At 43.8% G+C, this 18,118-nt stretch overlaps 1 protein-coding gene across 3 annotated transcripts in view; it reads left to right on the top strand.

The window, feature by feature from the left end:
* The first annotated feature begins 2,060 nt into the window (after positions 1–2,060).
* The window catches only part of NINL (ninein like), a 246,067-nt gene continuing 230,009 nt past the window's right edge, over positions 2,061–18,118 (top strand). For all 3 annotated transcript variants that reach the window (XM_082252540.1, XM_082252541.1, XM_082252539.1), the window contains exon 1: positions 2,061–2,196. The gene's annotated coding sequence lies outside the window, so the exon portion shown is untranslated. The remainder of the gene's footprint in view (positions 2,197–18,118) is intronic.

Below are 18,118 nucleotides of genomic sequence, written 5' to 3'. Positions count from 1 at the left end.
GTGACTCACACCTGGACACATGCAACAGGCATAACTAAGTGCCCGTACACACTCGACGGAAATTTGGACGAAATATCCTCCGATTTTTCTCTCTCATGCTCAGCGTTCATAACCGTTTTTAGTTGACAGTGCTCATGTTCATGAAATTTCTCATCCGATTTGTATTTTTTTTGGGACATTTGTTCCAAGACTTCTGGGTTGTCAGCAACTTCAGATCATGCGCGTTCTTTCGTATCCGATTTTTCACGGACGTACTGCATACACATTAAACGAAAATTGGTCGTCTGGGGACGGACGATAACAATTTTGGTGTTTGTCCCTCTGTTTTTTTTTTTTTTTCGTTGAAAATGTCGGCATCGGCTGCTGAAAGTTGTGTACACACTAGCCGAAAATCGTACGACTTTACCTCGGATGGGAATTTTCGGCAGATTTTCTACTAGTGTGTACCCCACTTAACAGATCAGGCTCCCCTGATAAGCAGATGGAGCATAACAATGTTTTTATCCTAGCACCTATCTAGGAGGGCATGAAGCCTCACAGATGTCTTCCAAGTCGCACTGAAATGCGGCTTTAAATTCGTGCGATTTCAGATGAAGTTGCATGATTTCAAGTCGCTTTCAATGTGAAGGAGGGCTCATTTGATTTTCTGTTCGTAAGTACACTGCTTTCAGGAGTCAATATTGATCGTTTGGATGAAAAGTTCTGCAAAATGCAAAATGTTTCTCGTTATCATAAAGTCCGATTTTTGTATAATGAGTACAGTATTAGTCCTATATACATTAAACGAGCAAGTCTGCGCAGGATCAGAAATAAAGCACGGCCATAGACTAGACCAGCCTTTCTCAACCTTTTCAATGCAGAGGAACCCTTGAAATATATTTCTGGTCTCAGGAAATCCCTGCAAAAAATGACAATTTCTACAACTCATGATACTTTAGTGTGATGGTCAGTGAGGAGAACGCTCCTTACATTGGTGGTCATTAGGAAGCATTACCCCCTTACAGATAGCTAAAAACATCAATGGTGTCAGTGGGAACCTATTTGGGAAGCAGAGATTGCTCATTGCCAGTGGCGGCCCATCCGTTGTGGGCGCAGGGGTGCCGCCCCCCCCCCCCCCTATCCATGCATCCGGCCCCCTAATCTACATGCAGGGCGCCGGACGCATGGATTCCAATGGGGTTTTTCTTTTTTTTTTTTTTAAGCACGTGATTAGAGCCAGAGGCTCTAATAGGCTTCAAAAAAGGGTGGGCTCTGAGCGGTGGTTATGAGTAAGCGACCTACAGCGTCGTGAAACGCGTCAACCCGACACGTCTGTTTGTACACTGTCTGTCTATTTTACCTAGGAGGAATTAAGAAAACTTTTTGATTTCATTATAATACCCTGAGTGCGGTCTCAAACTTGGATTTCTTGGGCTCTGAGCCCACCCAGTTGTGTGACAATAGCGAATGAATATTCACTATTTTCACACAGATCCTCCTCCCGGCCAATCAGGAAGCAAGTCCTGAGACCGGTTTCCCAATTGGCCGAAAGTAGAAGCCATGCCATTGGCCAAGGAGGAGGAGGAGGGAAGAAATGCAGGAGAGGGGAATCCGCCGCCGCCGCTGCTGCCGCCTCCCTGCCCTCCACATGGTGAGTGAGACGGCGACCCAGCCGCCACTGCCCATTGCTCAAGGAACCCCTAGAAAACTTTGGAGGAACCCTGGACTAGACATTGATCGTAGTTATTTATTTTTTGGACGCTGTCCTCTGTTGTTCGAGAATTTTCAAACCATTTTACGCATTCTGGTTTTCAGCATGGGACGAGGACATGGAAAAATGTGAACGAGCGTGTGTCCGATTTTCCTATATTGTGTATTAGGCTTACCAGGATCCATGGCATAAAAATCCATTGTGTGTGTGTGTGTGGCCAGGATGATAACTGGTTGCAGTGGGAGCAGAGGATGGCAGGGCATGGTGCTGGCAGAGGTGTCATGTATCCGAGGTCTGGAGGAGGAGGAGGAGATCGCTCAGCCCCCATTTAGAAGTATTAGCCTGCCTCTCTCTCCTCTCCTGGAGGATGTGCTGGCCCCAGAAGGAGGAGCAGAGTCTGGGATACACATCGACTAACGTATTCTCATCTAGTGATCTATGTCTTCTAGAACGATGGCCTCCCCCCGGAGCCGCCTGCCGTCTCCTTCACTATGAGGAGGAAACAAGTAAGTTTGGAGAGTTTTCTCCTCCGTGCACGCTGTGTTATTACCTCAGTCAGTTCATGCCTGGGTCTCCGTGACTGCCCTGCCAGGCTGTGGGGAATAATGAGTGAGAAGGAGGAGAAGGAGCTGTGGAAACCGGATCCCAGGTGTTCATATGATAATAATGGGGCTGTGTGCTGGCCGATGCCTGCTCTACACAGCAATGAGAGCTTCTTCCCTTTTCTCAGGGCACAATACTGTATAAAGTGCGCTTAGGAAGGATCACTTAATACATTGTATCATGAGAGAGCGATATACACTACTTTGTATATTGTATCATGACAGGGGGGAGATAAACAACACTTTATACATTGTAGCATGACAGGGCGATACACACATACAATGTTCTGTATAAAGTGGGGTGTATCTGTGTATCGCCCTGTCATGCTACAATGTATAAAGTGGTGTGTATCACCCTGTCATGATATAATATACTGTATAAAAGTGGTGTGTATCACCCTGTCATGATATAATATACTGTATAAAAGTGGTGTGTATCACCCTGTCATGATATAATATACTGTATAAAAGTGGTGTGTATCACCTTGTCATGATACTGCTGTAATAAAGTGGTGTGTATCACCCTGTCATGATATAATATACTGTATAAAAGTGGTGTGTATCACCTTGTCATGATACTGCTGTAATAAAGTGGTGTGTATCACCCTGTCATGATACAATCTACTGTATAAAGTGGTGTGTATCACCCTGTCATGATACAATCTACTGTATAAAGTGGTGTGTATCGCCCTGTCATGATACAATCTACTGTATAAAGTGGTGTGTATCACCCTGTCATGATACAATCTACTGTATAAAGTGGTGTGTATCACCCTGTCATGATACAATCTACTGTATAAAGTGGGGTGTATCATGACAGGGTGATACACACCACTTTATACAGTAGATTGTATCATGACAGGGAGATACACACTGTAAAAAGTGGTGTGCATCACCTTGTCATGATACAATGTACTGTATAAAGTGGTGTGTGTCACCCTGTCATGATACAATGTACTAAATGTATAAAGTGGTGTGTGTCACCCTGTCATGATACAATGTACTGTATAAAGTGGTGTGTATCTGTGTATCGCCCTGTCATGACACAATGTATAAACTGATGTGTATCTCCCCCCCGGCCATGATACAATGTATAAAGTGGTGTGTATCACCCTGTCATGATACTACTGTATTAAAGTGGTGTGTATCACCCTGTCATAATATAATGTACTGTATAAAAGTGATGTGTATCACCTTGTCATGATACTGCTGTAATAAAGTGGTGTGTATCTCCCTGTCATGATACAATCTACTGTATAAAGTAGTGTGTGTCACCCTGTCATGATACACCCCACTTTATACAGAACATTGTTTCATGACAGGGTGATACACACCACTTTATACAGTAGATTGTATCATGATAGGGAGATACACACCACTTTATTACAGCAGTATCATGACAAGGTGATACACACCACTTTTATACAGTACATTATATCATGACAGGGTGATACACACCACTTTATACATTGTATCATGACAGGGGGGAGATACACAACAGTTTATACATTGTGTCATGACAGGGCGATACACAGATACACACCACTTTATACAGTACATTGTATCATGACAGGGTGACACACACCACTTTATACATTTAGTACATTGTATCATGACAAGGGGACACACACCACTTTATACAGTACATTGTATCATGACAAGGTGATGCACACCACTTTTTACAGTAGTATCATGGCAGGGTGATGCACACCACCTTTTACATTAGTATCATGACAGGGTGTTACACACCACTTTATAATGTACATTGTATCACGACAGGGCAATACACACTACTTTATAAATTGTATCGTGAAGGGGCGATACACACCACTTTATACAGTACATTGTATCATGACGGGGCAATACACACCACTTTATACAGCACATTGTATCATGACAGGGCAATACACACTTGTCAGGCTGAGGAACTTACACAGTGCGGACTTGTTTCTATTGGGAAAGCACTGCTTTTGTGTCTGTGCAATGTGTGAGTTATATATGGCAGGAGCCACATTCTCCTCAGATACTATAACATAATGCTATGGTGACCTATGGAAGGGGACCAGGGCCAGCCAAATTCTCCTCACACATGACTATGGTTGCGGTGAATGAGGGGCAGCTAAATTCTCACACTGTAACAGGACTATGACATTGTGAATGAGGGGCAGCCAAATTCTCCTTTCAGTGTATCATGACTATGGTTGTGGTGAATGAGGGGCAGCCAAGTTCTCCTCACACTGTAACAGGACTATGGAGGGGAACCAGGGGCAGCCACATTCTCCTCACACTGTATCATGACTATGGTTGTGGTGAATGAGGGGCAGCCAAATTCTCCTCACACTGTAACAGGACTATGGCATTGTGAATGAGGAGCAGCCAAATTATCCTTACAGTGTATCATGACTATGGTTGTGGTGAATGAGGGGCAGCCAAATTCTCCTCACACTGTAACAGGACTATGGCATTGTGAATGAGGGGCAGCCAAATTCTCCTTACAGTGTATCATGATTATGGTTGTGGTGAATGAGGGGCAGCCAAGTTCTCCTCACACTGTAACATGACTATGGAGGGGAAACAGGGGCAGCCACATTCTCCTCACACTGTAACATGACTATGGAGGGGAAACAGGGGCAGCCACATTCTCCTCACACTGTAACATGACTATGGAGGGGAAACAGGGGCAGCCACATTCTCCTCACACTGTATCTTGGCTATGGTGTGGTGAATGAGGGGCAGCCACATTCTCCTCACACTGTTTTATGACATTTGGTGGTGAATGAGGGACAGCCAAATTCTCCTCACACTGTATCTCCATTTTCGACTATTGTGTGGTGAATGAAGGGCAGCTGTATTCTCCTCACAGTGTATCATGACTATGGCGTGGTGAATGAGGGGCAGCCAGATTCTCCTCATACTGTAACATAGGCTATGGTGTCCTATTGTGGTGCATGAGAGGCAGCTAGATTCTCCTCATAGGACACCATAGCCCATGTTACATTATGAAGTTCAAGATTATCCCCACACTTTTTAACCACTTGCCGACCGCCGCACGACTATCTACGTCGGCGGTCAGCCCCTCACAGGCAAACTAACGTAGGGCTACGTTGCTTGCTTGTGAGGGTCTAGGGAGCGAGCGCGCGCCCCCGGAGGCGCGCTCCCGCTCCCGCGTGGTCACGGACCCCCCCGCGCGTGTGACCAGCGGACCCGATGTCCGCCGGTCACTCGGCGATCGGCGGGGGAGAGGGGGAATGTCAGGCAGCTTGTGTAAACAAGCGACCTGTCATTCTCCTCGCTGCAAAGACACAGATCACATGGATCTACTATGTAGATCCGTTGATCAGTGTCCTTACAGCTGAAGCCACAGCCAATCACAGTAGAAAGCACGCCCCTAGGGACACACACAGCCCCTCCCTCCCAAATAAAGTTAACCCCTTCACTACCAGTGTATTTTTACAGTAACAGTGCATATATATAGCACTGATTACTGTAGAAATGTCACTGGTAACCCCAAAAGTGTCAAAAATGTCAGTCAAGGGTCCGATCTGTCCGCCGCAATGTCGCAGTACCGCAAAAAAAATCGCAGATCGCCGCCATTACGCGTTAAAAAAAAACAACAAAAATGACAAAAATCTTTCCCTTTGTTAGTAAACACGATAACTTTTGCGCAAACCAATCAAAATACGCTTTTTGCGATTTTTTTTACCAAACATAGGTAGCATAAAACAAATTGGCCGAAAATGTTAAAAAATTTTGATTTTTACATTTTTTTGGGGGGGAATTTCATATAAAAAAATGTGAAAAATATTGTTATTTTTGCAAAATTGACGCTCTTTTTTTGTATATAGCGCGTGATCAAAAAATCGCACAGGTGATCAAATACCACCAAAAGAAAGCTCTGTTTGTGGGAAAAAAAGGACGCCAAATTCGTTTAGGTACAGCGTCGCACGACCGCGCAATTGTCCGTTAAAGTCACGCAGTGCCGAATCGCAAAATACCCCCTGGTCGGAATGGGGGTAAAATCTTCCGGGGCTTAAGTGGTTAATGTGGGCTATAGTGGCCTATGGAGGTGAACAAGGGGCAGACAGACTTTTCTTATACTGTATTGAAGGGCAGCCAGATTCTTTATACTCTGTAACATGGGCTATGGAGTTGAATTCTCCTCAATCGTGTAACATGGGCTATTGAGGAGAATTCAACTGTCCCTCATTCAACTCCATGGATGTCAATGATGGACAGCCAGATTCTCCTTACACTTTAACATAGACTATGGTGACTTGTAGAGGTGAACAAGGGGCAGACAGATTCTTCTCGCACTGTAATGAGGGGCAGCCAGATTCTCCATACCCTGTTACATAGGCTATGGTATCCTATTGTGATGAATAAAAGGCACTAAGTTTCGCCTCATAGTGTAACATGGGCTATAGGGCTCGATTCACAAAAGCATCTTGCATGTGGTATTTAGGTGTTCGAACACATTTTCTCTAAATATTGCATGTGATCCTGAAACTGTCAATTTACCATACCATTTTGGGGTATTTACTGCAAACCCTTGAAAACGCTGGGTAAATACTAAGTGAACAGGCGCTAAACTCAATTCACAGAAGGAAATAAATAATTAAATGCATGCAGTAATTAAAACGGAGCTAAACCCAAAAAGTTTTTCTTTTGTAGCTGCTGTCCTAAAAAATTTTTTTTGGGGGGGGGAGCCCGGAGCTCCTCCTTAACCACTTGAGCCCCGCCCGCCGCAGTTTTACAAGAATTTATTTTGGTCGACAGGCGTTCCATGATTCTGTTTGCACCACTTTACTGCTATTCGTCTGCCGACAGTCGCGGAGAAATTGCGCTGCGTTTGGGGTGCCATTGCAAGTCACGGTAATCGCACGGGTGTCCTGCGACTTGCAATGGTTCGGGATCGCGGGCAGAATCGCGGCATATCTGCCTGTGATCCGAAACGCCTACATGTTAATGGAGTCTGATTCGCAGAAGCATCAGCTTTTACACAAGCACAGGGGCACACAGCCATTCATTTCCATTGCTGGCTGTAAGCACCACCTGCGTCACTTTAGATGCAGAAAAAAACGCTGGGAATTTTATGCTAGGCGTATTTCATGCCTGCAAATGTGTGTGCATGTAGCCTACATCTTCCAATGGGGACACATGTTCTGATGACAGCTGTCTTGGAGAACAGTACATGACTTTTGCTGCGCCTACCCAACTATTAATCACTAGCATACAAATATGCATAAAAAAAGTGCATATACCCATAAACATAAGAATAAAATTATAGGCATAAATAAACATATATAGTGCAAAATTCTTCAATAAATAACTGCATGAATGAGTCAAGTCTGAAACTTTTCTTCTTTGACGAGCTCTCCTATTTCCTCCAAATTCAACCTCTTGTGTCGTGATCAGTAATCCATTAAAAACAATGTGCAGTGACTCCCACCACCCATTCACTTTTGCCAGTGATGGCGAACCTTGGCACCCCAGATGTTTTGGAAGTAAATTTCCCATGATGCTCCAATACACTGCAGAGCGCATGAACATCATGGGAAATGTAGTTCCAAAACATCTGGGGTGCCAAGGTTTGCCATCACTGACTTATGCGTTCACCTCTAACCCTAGACCTATTAGATTTCAGGTCAAAAACGCCTCCCCCTCTTTGGGGGCACCTTTCAGATATCACTCCAATGAAGTGCCTCTCAATCTTCCTCCTCCTATTATCACTGATGATGATGTATGCAGCATCCACAAATTAAAGGTATATGGCCTTTAACCACTTGCCGACTACCGCACGACTATTTACGTCGGCAGTCAGCCCCTCACAGGCAGAGCGACGTAGTACTACGTCGCTAGCCTGTGAGGGTCTAGGGAGCGAGCGCGCGCCCCCGGAGGCACGGTCTCGCTCCCGCACGGTCACAGACCCCCCCGCGCATGTGAGTGGCGGACCCGATGTCCGCCAGTCACTCGGCGATCGTCAGTGCAGAGGGAGAAAGGCAGGCGGCTGATGTAAACAAGCCACCTGTCGTTCTCCCCTGTGTAGAAACAGTGATCATACGGTTCTACTATGTAGCTATGTAGGACCCTTGATCACTGTTCCTACACCTCAAGCCACAGCCAATCACAGTTAGAATCACGCCCCTAGGGAAACACATAACCCCTCCCTCTAAAAAAAAGTTAACCCCTTCACTGCCAGTGTAATTTTACAGTAACAGTGCATATTTATAGCACTGATTACTGTAGAAATGTCACTGGTAACCTCAAAAGTATCAAAAATGTCAGTCAAGGGTCCGATCTGTCCGCCGCAATGTCGCAGTACCACAAAAAAAATTGCAGATCGCCGTCATTACGCGTTAAAAAAAAAAACAACAAAAATGACAAAAATCTTTCCCTTTGTTAGTAAACGCGATAACTTTTGCGCAAACCAATCAAAATACGCTTTTTACAATTTTTTTTTTACCAAACATATGTAGCATAAAACAAATTAGCTAAAAATGTTAAAAAAATTTGATTTTTACATTTTTTTGGGGGGAATTTCATATAAAAAAATATGAAATTGTTATTTTTGCAAAATTGACGCTCTTTTTTTGTTTATAGCGTATGATCAAAAAATCGCACAGGTGATCAAATACCACCAAAAGAAAGCTCTGTTTGTGGGAAAAAAAGGACGTCAAATTAGTAGTTGTAGTTGGGTACAGCGTCGCACGACCGCGCAATTGTCCATTAAAGTCACGCAGTGCCGAATCGCAAAATAGGCCCTGGTCAGGAAGGGGGTAAAATCTTCCGGGGCTTAAGTGGTTAAAAGATCGGGGTTCTCCCTGCAATCAAACTCATAAAACACGAGGGGCCCCTCAGTGTAGTACATGAAAACATTTTCTTTATATAAAATTGCACTTGCATAGCTACAGTATAGGATCGCATATAATACAAACAGCGGGGCTGAGGCTCCAGTGTCACTTCTGGTCGCAGCACACCCCTCACCCGGCCCGACCCCTATCATACACAGCTGTCTTGGAGGTTATTTTCCTTCACTTTCTAAAGATTTCCCCAAAGTTCTTATTGCATCTCAAGGGGGGGGGGAAAGGCAGCAAAAAATAATTTGACATTTTAACCTTTCCCGACCCCACCGAAAACTAAAAAATACTTTGAAGCTTATTTTGTAGAAGTGATGTACATTGAACATTCAAATAAGAAACTTTTATCCTAGAATTCACAGGCTAGAAAGTGGCAAATTTCTACTCCTTGTATGCAAGTTTCTAAAGATTTTCCTGAATTTTTTACTTTTAAATGCAATTAATCTTTTACCGTTTTGGTAGGTTAATATTTAGCAAAACATTGTATAGGTGTTGTAAGTACCAGGATCCAAACGGTACAGTTTGTACTACTCTGTCTATTGCTTTTAAGTTTCGTTCTTAAAACAAATCATGAGGCAGCCCAGTGTTTAACACACAGCATTCCTTCCATGGTATTCATCAGCTCCTTAGTCTTCCTGGGATGTCTGGATGGCTTTTACTTTCTTTTTCCTCAATACATTTGGCTTAGCGCAGCAAATCCTTCGCCCACATAGATGAGTTGCTATTTACAAGACAAAGACTTGGAAGGCAGTTTTCCAGCAAAAATACTTACCGGAAAAAATACTTGCTTTAAATATTTTTATTTTTCTGCAGATTTTTTTCTCTCTGTTTTGTAATGCTGCATTTACGCGTAATTTTGAGTGAATTGATTTGCAAATTGGTTGAATTGACAATTTAGGCCCCGTTCACATAGCAGCGACGCTACTTCCCGGGGCGACCTCCGAGGTCGCGGCCGGCACGGACTTCATAACATTGAAGTCTATGACGGTCGCTCCGGGTCGCCCCAAAGAAGTTCCGGACCCTTTTTCTAAGTCGGAGCGACTTGTGTCGCTCCTATTAGAACGGGTCCGCAGCTTCCCTATGGAAGGCGACCTACGGCGACCTGTGAGGCGACCAGGTCGCCCCAGTGTGAATGGGGACTTACACACAGGGGAGATTTGATTTAAATTACTAGCATAAAGGCTTGATTTAAATCAACTCAATTTAAATTAAATACAATTTTTAAAGAGCAACTGTCATCTCTGTCCTGCAACGGCTCCTCCGCTGACCCGCTGTTGACTCACCAACAGTCCCATCCACTGAAATGGGACGGCTGGTGATGCAGCAGTGACACAACAAGGGGAGGCACGTGGCAGCAGCAGGTGAGTGGATGCCCGCTAACAGGCGCTGCCATGATGGACCTGAAATGACAGGTGCTCTTTAAATGTAAGGACTCATTTTTGCTGGTAGTTAGTGTGAAGTTGTGTGAATGCATCAATGCAGTGCATGTTATCTCATCTTGCAGAGCTTGGATTCATTGAATTTGTTTACCAAAAATTTTAATATGGCAGAATATACAGCCTCATGCTACATATCTCAGCTCCATTTCATGCTGAATAAACTAAATTATTAATGTATCCTAAATAGAAAACTATCTTTAGATAGATTTTTACTCCAAAAGCATTTTATTAAAATAAATTTGATAAAAATAAAAAAAATCTGATTTAAATAAAAAAAAAAAAAATCTGATTTTATTTTATTTTTTTTAAAATCATAGTTTTTTATACACGCTGTTTACATATAACATGATAGTCTGTAAAGGGTGATTCTCTACAGATTATCAAGACCCACGTGAAAAATTCTGCAAAATTATAAATGTGAAAGTATAGGATCCTCCTGATTAAATGTTTTTGTGAATTATGGTGATTAAAAGGGTGTTGTTTGATCTAAATGCGTTCCCCCAGCAGTGTGATGGGAGCACCTCCTGAGTAAGGCCCCTTTCACACATACGGTCCGTTCAGTTCATCAGTTCAGTCACGTCAAATGTATCAGTTTTCCATCCATTCTTAATCAGTTGTTACCCGTTTTTCATCCGTTTTTCGTCAGTTGTTATCCGTTTTTATCCGATGTCATCCGTTTTTCATCCGTTGTCATCAGTTTTTCATCCGTTGTCATCCGTTTTCGTCCGTTGTCATCCGTTTTCGTCCGTTGTCATCCGTTGTTCATCCGTTGTCATCCGTTTTTCGTCCGATCCATTTTTTTGACGGATGAAAAATAGGGCATTCATCCGTTCAAAAAAACGGACATTAACGGAAGTGGATGAAAACGGATGTTAACGGATGATCATCCACTGTCATCCGTTTTTTACATAGAGATACATTGATGTCCGTTTTTCATCCGTCAACAGATGGATGAAAAACGGACAAACGGACAGCATGTGTGAAAGGGGCCTAAAGCCTCGTACACACGCACCGATTGTTGGCCGTGAATTTTCGGCTTGTTAGTATGATGCTTCTGACAACCGACTGCGACTTTTCGACTGAACAAAATCTGGTGTGCATGCTATAAAATTTTTGTTGGCCGTCAACAGAACGGCCGATTGTTCGTCAGTCAGTACAGATTTCGGCAGACAAAAGTCAAATGAGCAAGACTGGGCATGCTCAGAGAAGAAAAAACACACGGAAAGTTAATCAGCACATGACATCACTTCTGAAGTTGGTTTTTGTTGGTCGATAAAATTTGTGTGCAGTCTAGAGCACATTTCAACCAACACAACAACACTGGACAAGAGAAACACTGGACAAGAGACGGCCGATCGGTCGGCCAACAATCGGTGCGTGTGTACGAGGCTTAAAGCCTCGTACACACAATGAGATTATCGAACGATCTGTCGTCCATTTTTTGTTGCATGCTAGTCTGATGTGGAAAGTGAAGAGGTTATTTTAATACGAAAATTCCCGTACGACAGAATTCTACTTCAGAAGTGATGTCATGTGTTGGATTGCTTTGGATGTGTTCTTTTGTTTCTGAGCATGCCTAATCTTGGGCTTCTTTCACACGGCCGCTCCGCTGCTTTAGTCCGCTGTAGACCGTTTGCGGATGATATGCGGACATAATGTAAGTCTATGGCATTGCGGATGTCAGCGGATGACACCGCTGACATCCGATTTTCCTTCCTTTCCGTTTTTTACACGGATGAAAAAATAGGGTTCTGTTCCGTTCCAAAAAACGCTGACATCCGCAGTGCCATTCACTTACATTATGTCCGCAAATCATCCGCAAAAAAATAGGATGATTTGCGGACAAGCGGAGCGGCCGTGTGAAAGAGCCCTTACTCTTACGATTTTTTTCAGACGAAAACTGTACTAATTAAATGAAAATAATAATAATAAAAATTTTATAGCCTGCACATCCAGTTTTTGTCGTCCGAAAATCCGTAATCGGCTGTCGAAAGCACTAAACTAACAATCCGAAAATCGGCAGATTGTTAGTCGGACGAAATTTTCCTTCCGATTTTCGTATTGTGTGTACGGGCCTTAACACGGTCATTGAATGTTGTTGTGGACCTCGCAAGGTGCTGTACATGGCATTAAAGTATAAAGTATAAAGTAAATAAGTTTGCTTTGAAGTAACCCTGTCACAAGAGAAATATGGGGGCAGCCATTGTAGTCATGCAATGTTGTTTGAGCATTGATTCAGGCCAAGTAGGCAGATCAGGAAACCAAGAGAAGTGGCAGATTCCTTATCTGGATGTTTGTTGTTGGTCAGTGACTCAAAGATAGAGGGTCAGTTTGAAAGGCAGGTACCTAGCAGTGGCACCCTTTGGAACCCTTCTTGGGAACCCTTTCGAAGTCTCTTAACAACCTTTTTTTTTTTTTCTTCTTTTTTTTTTTTTTTTGGGGGGGGGGGGGTTATTCCTGTGCTGTGTCTACTGCACCAAAATAAATCTACCACTTGAAGGGCTCTTTCACATGGTCTGCCTCCGTCGGCGGACTCCGTGGTGCTCAGCGGGGTATCGAACCGCCGATCCCCGCTGAGCAGGCAGGTGACACCTCCCTCTCCGTTCTGTGTGCAGAGAGGGAGGTGTCAGAGCCCCGCTGCTCTCTATGGGGGAATCGGATGAGAGCGGACCACCTGTCTGCTCTCATCCGATCCCATCCCATCCCCTGGACGGATGGAAAATAGGGTTTCCATCCGCCAGATTTCACGGACAGGATCGGATGCGGATGGCAGCAGACATCCGCTGCCCCATAGGGATGCATGGAGGATCCGATCAGGTCCGCCTAAAAAACTGACAGGCGGATCTGATTGGATCGTTCGTGTGAAAGGGGCTGAAGGCCTCATGAACGTTGTATTCTCTTGACATTTTTTTCAGCTTCTTTGTGTTGCAGTGTGCATGAGACATAATAAAGCTTTCTTTGCTAATAAAACAGATTTAAAAAAAGAAAAAAAAAAGCTTTTTTCGCTACAATGAAATTAATATGAACATGAGGCAGCTTCTGGCAGGCAGGCCTTGTGTGACAAACTCCATGTGCCCATGAAACATTGAACTAGACTTAACAGTTATGCAAAATTTGCAAAAGCAGGCCAGGATTGCAGGGCTGACTTGTAAACCAAAGAATAAGTGGTCACATTCCAGCTGTTATTATTTTAGTGTGTTACAAGATTTATTTAAGACTGTGTGTGAAAGCAGAGGTTATGTCTTCTAATAGCTCTCATCTTTTTTCACTTGGGATAAGTTCCTCTGTGTATGTTTGACTCATTTCTTTAATTTATATTTCACCAACATATGAGTTGTGCAGATGATGATGACTCCGACAACCTCACCTTTTTAATGAGAATTTGCATTTGTTTTTTGTTGCTCAAGCATTTCATTCAGTTACAAAACTATATTTGTGGCTTAAAAATTATATTAGCATTAGGTTTCAGTGGCAAAAAATACTTCTATCCACTCTGTACTTGCCTGCAGAATATGCTGGCTCTATAGGAATATAGGAGGTGAATACCAGATCTCAGGCACCATATCATTTTTCACTATTATTATCACTATCAGTTATGTTATCACTAACATAATTATAATACAAACAATAATGGTAGTAATTCTATTCACTTGTTGTCCAGTAACCCCCTACAGTGCAATCCACACACTACCATTATTATTGTCATCCTGATCCTCTATCTTAACCACTTGCCGACCGCCGCAAGTACATATACTGCGGCGGTCAGCCCCTCACAGGCAAAGTGACGTATGGGTACGTCACTAGCCTGTGAGGCTCTGGGGAGCGAGCGCGTGCCGCTGGAGGCGCGCTCCCGCGCGGTCCCACCCCCCCCCCGCGCGTGTGACCGGCGGACCCGATGTCCGCCGGTCACTCGGCAATCGCCGCTGCAGAGGGAGAAAGGCAGGCGGCTGATGTAAACAAGCCGCCCGTCATTCTCCCCTGTGTAAGAATAGTGATCATACGGTTCTACTATGTAGGACCGTTGATCACTGTTCTTACACCTCAAGCCACAGCCAATCACAGTTAGAATCACGCCCCTAGGGACACACATAACCCCTCCCTCTCAAAAAAAGTTAACCCCTTCACTGCCAGTGTAATTTTACAGTAACAGTGCATATGTATAGCACTGATTACTGCAGTAATGTCACTGGTAGCCCCAAAAGTGTCAAAAATGTCAGTCAAGGGTCCGATCTGTCCGCCGCAATGTCGCAGTCCCGCAAAAAAAAATTGCAGATCGCCGCCATTACTCGTTAGAAAAAACAACAAAAATGACAGAAATCTTTCCCTTTGTTAGTAAACGCGATAACTTTTGCGCAAACCAATCAAAATACGCTTTTTGCGATTTTTTTTTTTTCCAAACATATGTAGCATAAAACAAATTGGCCGAAAATGTTAAAAAATTTAGATTTTTACTTTTTTTTGGGGGGGGGGGGGAATTCATATAAAAAAATGTGAAAAATATTGTTATTTTTTGCAAAATTGACACTATTTTTTTGTTTATAGCGCATGATCAAAAAATCGCACAGGTGATCAAATACCACCAAAAGAAAGCTCTGTTTGTGGGGAAAAAAGGACGTCAAATTAGTTTAGGTACAGCGTCGCACGACCGTGCAATTGTCCGTTAAAGTCACGCAGTGCCGAATCGCAAAATAGGCCCCGGTCAGGAAGGGGGTAAGATCTTCCGGGGCTTAAGTGGTTAAGCCCTGTGCTAGGAGTGATAAGTAGGGGTAGATAGAGGGTTTATCATGGCCCAGAACATTGTAGAATGGTCACACTTGTACATTTTGCATTTTTGTGCATTTTTTGAGGGGGGAGGTGGACTAAAACTGCATGCATTTTTTTAAAATATAATTACATTTGTGTGAAAGTCTGGAGAAATATTACGTTTTTGGTAAATTGATGTTTTTAAAACACTGTTTGCAGATCATTATCTGGCCACTTTTTCTTTCTTTCTTTCTAGTAACTCATAAGAATGTTTGCTTTAATATATATGCCAACATCACCAGCTTAGCCAGTGTTCCTTTTGTTCCTGAGATAGGTGCAATTTTGGTAAATGAAAAAGGGAATTAAGAGCCCAGACATTGTGAAAATCAATCCTTGGTAATCCAGTGCCATCTGGTCACCTGCAATGACTGTGTATTATTTTTATAGACAGATGGTGAAGCTAATGGGGAATTATGACATGCTGGGTTTTGACTTTTTCTTTAACTGACTATTTCTGCAAATGGCAGAGTCCCATGAAGTTGTTTGTCAGTTTTTAGAAGTCCTAAAAATATATATTTTTAAGCAAAGGTAATCCCCATTTGGGAGATCTCCACATACCCCAGCTGAGAAATAATGTGAGAGACTTCTTGCTTTGACCTGTTTTTTTGTTTAATCAATATGCCTAAGGAGCATCAAAAATACACTGTTACCAAAAGTATTGGGACGCCTGCCCTTTACACACACATGAACTTTAATGGCATCCCAGTCTTAGTCTGTAGGGTTCATTATTGAGTTGACCCACCCTTTGTAGCTATAACAGCTTTAACTCTTCTGTGAAGGCTGTCCACAAGGTTTAAGAGTGAGTCCATGGGAACGTTTGACCCATCTTCCAGAAGCTCTTTTGTGGGGTTAGGCACTGATGTTGGAGAGAAGGCCTGGCTCGCAGTCTGCACTTTAATTAATCCCAAAGATGTTCTTTTGGGTTGAGGTCAGGACTCTGTGCAGACCAGTCAAGTTCCTCCATCCTAAACTGACTCATCCATGTCTTTATGGACCTTGCTTTGTGCACTGGTGCGCAGTCATGTTGGAACAGGAAGGGGCCATCCCCAAACTGTTCCCACAAAGTTGGGAGCATGAAAATGTCTAAAATGTCTTGGTATGCTGATGCCTTAGGAGTTCCCTTCACTGGAATTAATGCCTCGTACACACGCAACGATTATTGGCCGACCGATCGGCCGTCTTTTGTCCAGAGTTGTGTTTTGTTGGTTGGAATGTGCCTAGACTGCACACGAATTTTCTCGCCCAACAAAAATCTACTTCAGAAGTGATGTCATGTGCTGGTTTACTTTCCGTGTGTTTTTTTCTTCTCTGAGCATGCCCAGACTTGCTCATCAGATTTTTGTCTGCCGAAATCTGTACTGACTGACGGAAAATCGGCCGTTGTGTTGACGGACAACAAAAATTTTATAGCATGCACACCAGATTTTATTCGGCCGAAAAGTCGGAGTCGGTTGTCGAAAGCATCATACTAACAAGCCGAAAATCGGCCGATCGGACGTTGGCCGAAAATTCCCGGCCAATAATCGATGCGTGTGTACGAGGCATAAGGAGCCAAGCCCAAGCCTGCAAAACACACTCCACACCATAAATCCCTACTCCTCTCTCCCCCTCCCTCCCCCTCTACCTCCCTCCCCCTCTACCTCTCTCTCTCTCTCTCTCTCTCTCTCTCTCTCTCTCTTCTCTCCATTTTCTCTTCTCTCTCTCTCTTTTCCCTCTTCTCTCTCTCTCTCTCTCTCTCCCCTCTTCCCTCTTGTAGCAGCTCCAGGTATGGTGCCAGTTTGTAGTCTCTCTGCAGTGACTAGTAAACAGTTAGTTTATTGGAGTTTGTTATTTCATTTCTCCATTCTCCAACATATTTTTCTTAAGAATAAATAATTATGTTTTTTATTTGTGATTTTGTCAGGCCAAATTGTTGGGAGTTTGGGATAGACAAGGCGCTTATGAGTTGTTGCAGGCCACCAGGCTTGGGCTGGTTCTGATTGGTTAGTAGGACCTTATGGTGGTACGAGTCATGACTCCTGTTTTGTAGATGATCCCAGAATGATAGCGCCCTCTTCTGTATTGCAAGAAGTAAGGGAAATCAGCCCAGATCACACCGGCAGGCACTGTTGGAGGTGCTGCGGTAGACTTGGAGGAGGTGCTTGCAGAATTCCAGATGGAATATTTCTGTCGGGCTCGAGTCCCATTTCTCTCTCTCTAACATGAGTGCCCCCCATAGGCGGCTTGCTACAGTGCACAGTTCCTCCTCCCTCCCCTTCCTCCCTCCTCCTCCCCCCTCCTCCTTCTCCTTCCCCCTCTGCCTCCTCCCCCCTCCCTCCTCCTCCTTTTGTAAGGGGAATGGGGGTGAGTCCATGTAAAGTCCTCAGTTTTTGATGACCTTCTCAGTCTGTGACATGCTGTCACATATTGTGCAGCTATTTTCACCATTGCCTCTCTTCTCCCAGTGGGATATGGAGTTTTCTCTTCTCTTCTATAGAATTGAAGTCCAGGATGAAAGCGGAGAGTCTCTGGAAGTGAGTGTCCCTCACTAATGAGTACTTAGGGTGTTCTCTCTATTTCTTTCTCCTCCCTCTCTCTCTCTCCTTTCTCCTCCCATCTCTCTCTCTCCTTTCCTCCCATCTCTCTCTCCCTCCCATCTCTCTCTCCTCCCATCTCTCTCTCCTCCCTCCCATCTCTCTCTCTCCTCTCTCTCCCTCTCCTCCCTCTCTCTCTCCTCCCATCTCTCTC

The sequence above is a fragment of the Pelophylax lessonae genome, assembly GCF_965119305.1.
Source record: "Pelophylax lessonae genome assembly, chromosome: 3".
Taxonomy (NCBI): Eukaryota; Metazoa; Chordata; class Amphibia; order Anura; family Ranidae; genus Pelophylax; species Pelophylax lessonae.
Note: the sequence above shows the minus strand (reverse complement) of the source record. Positions and strands in the feature narration are given on the sequence as shown.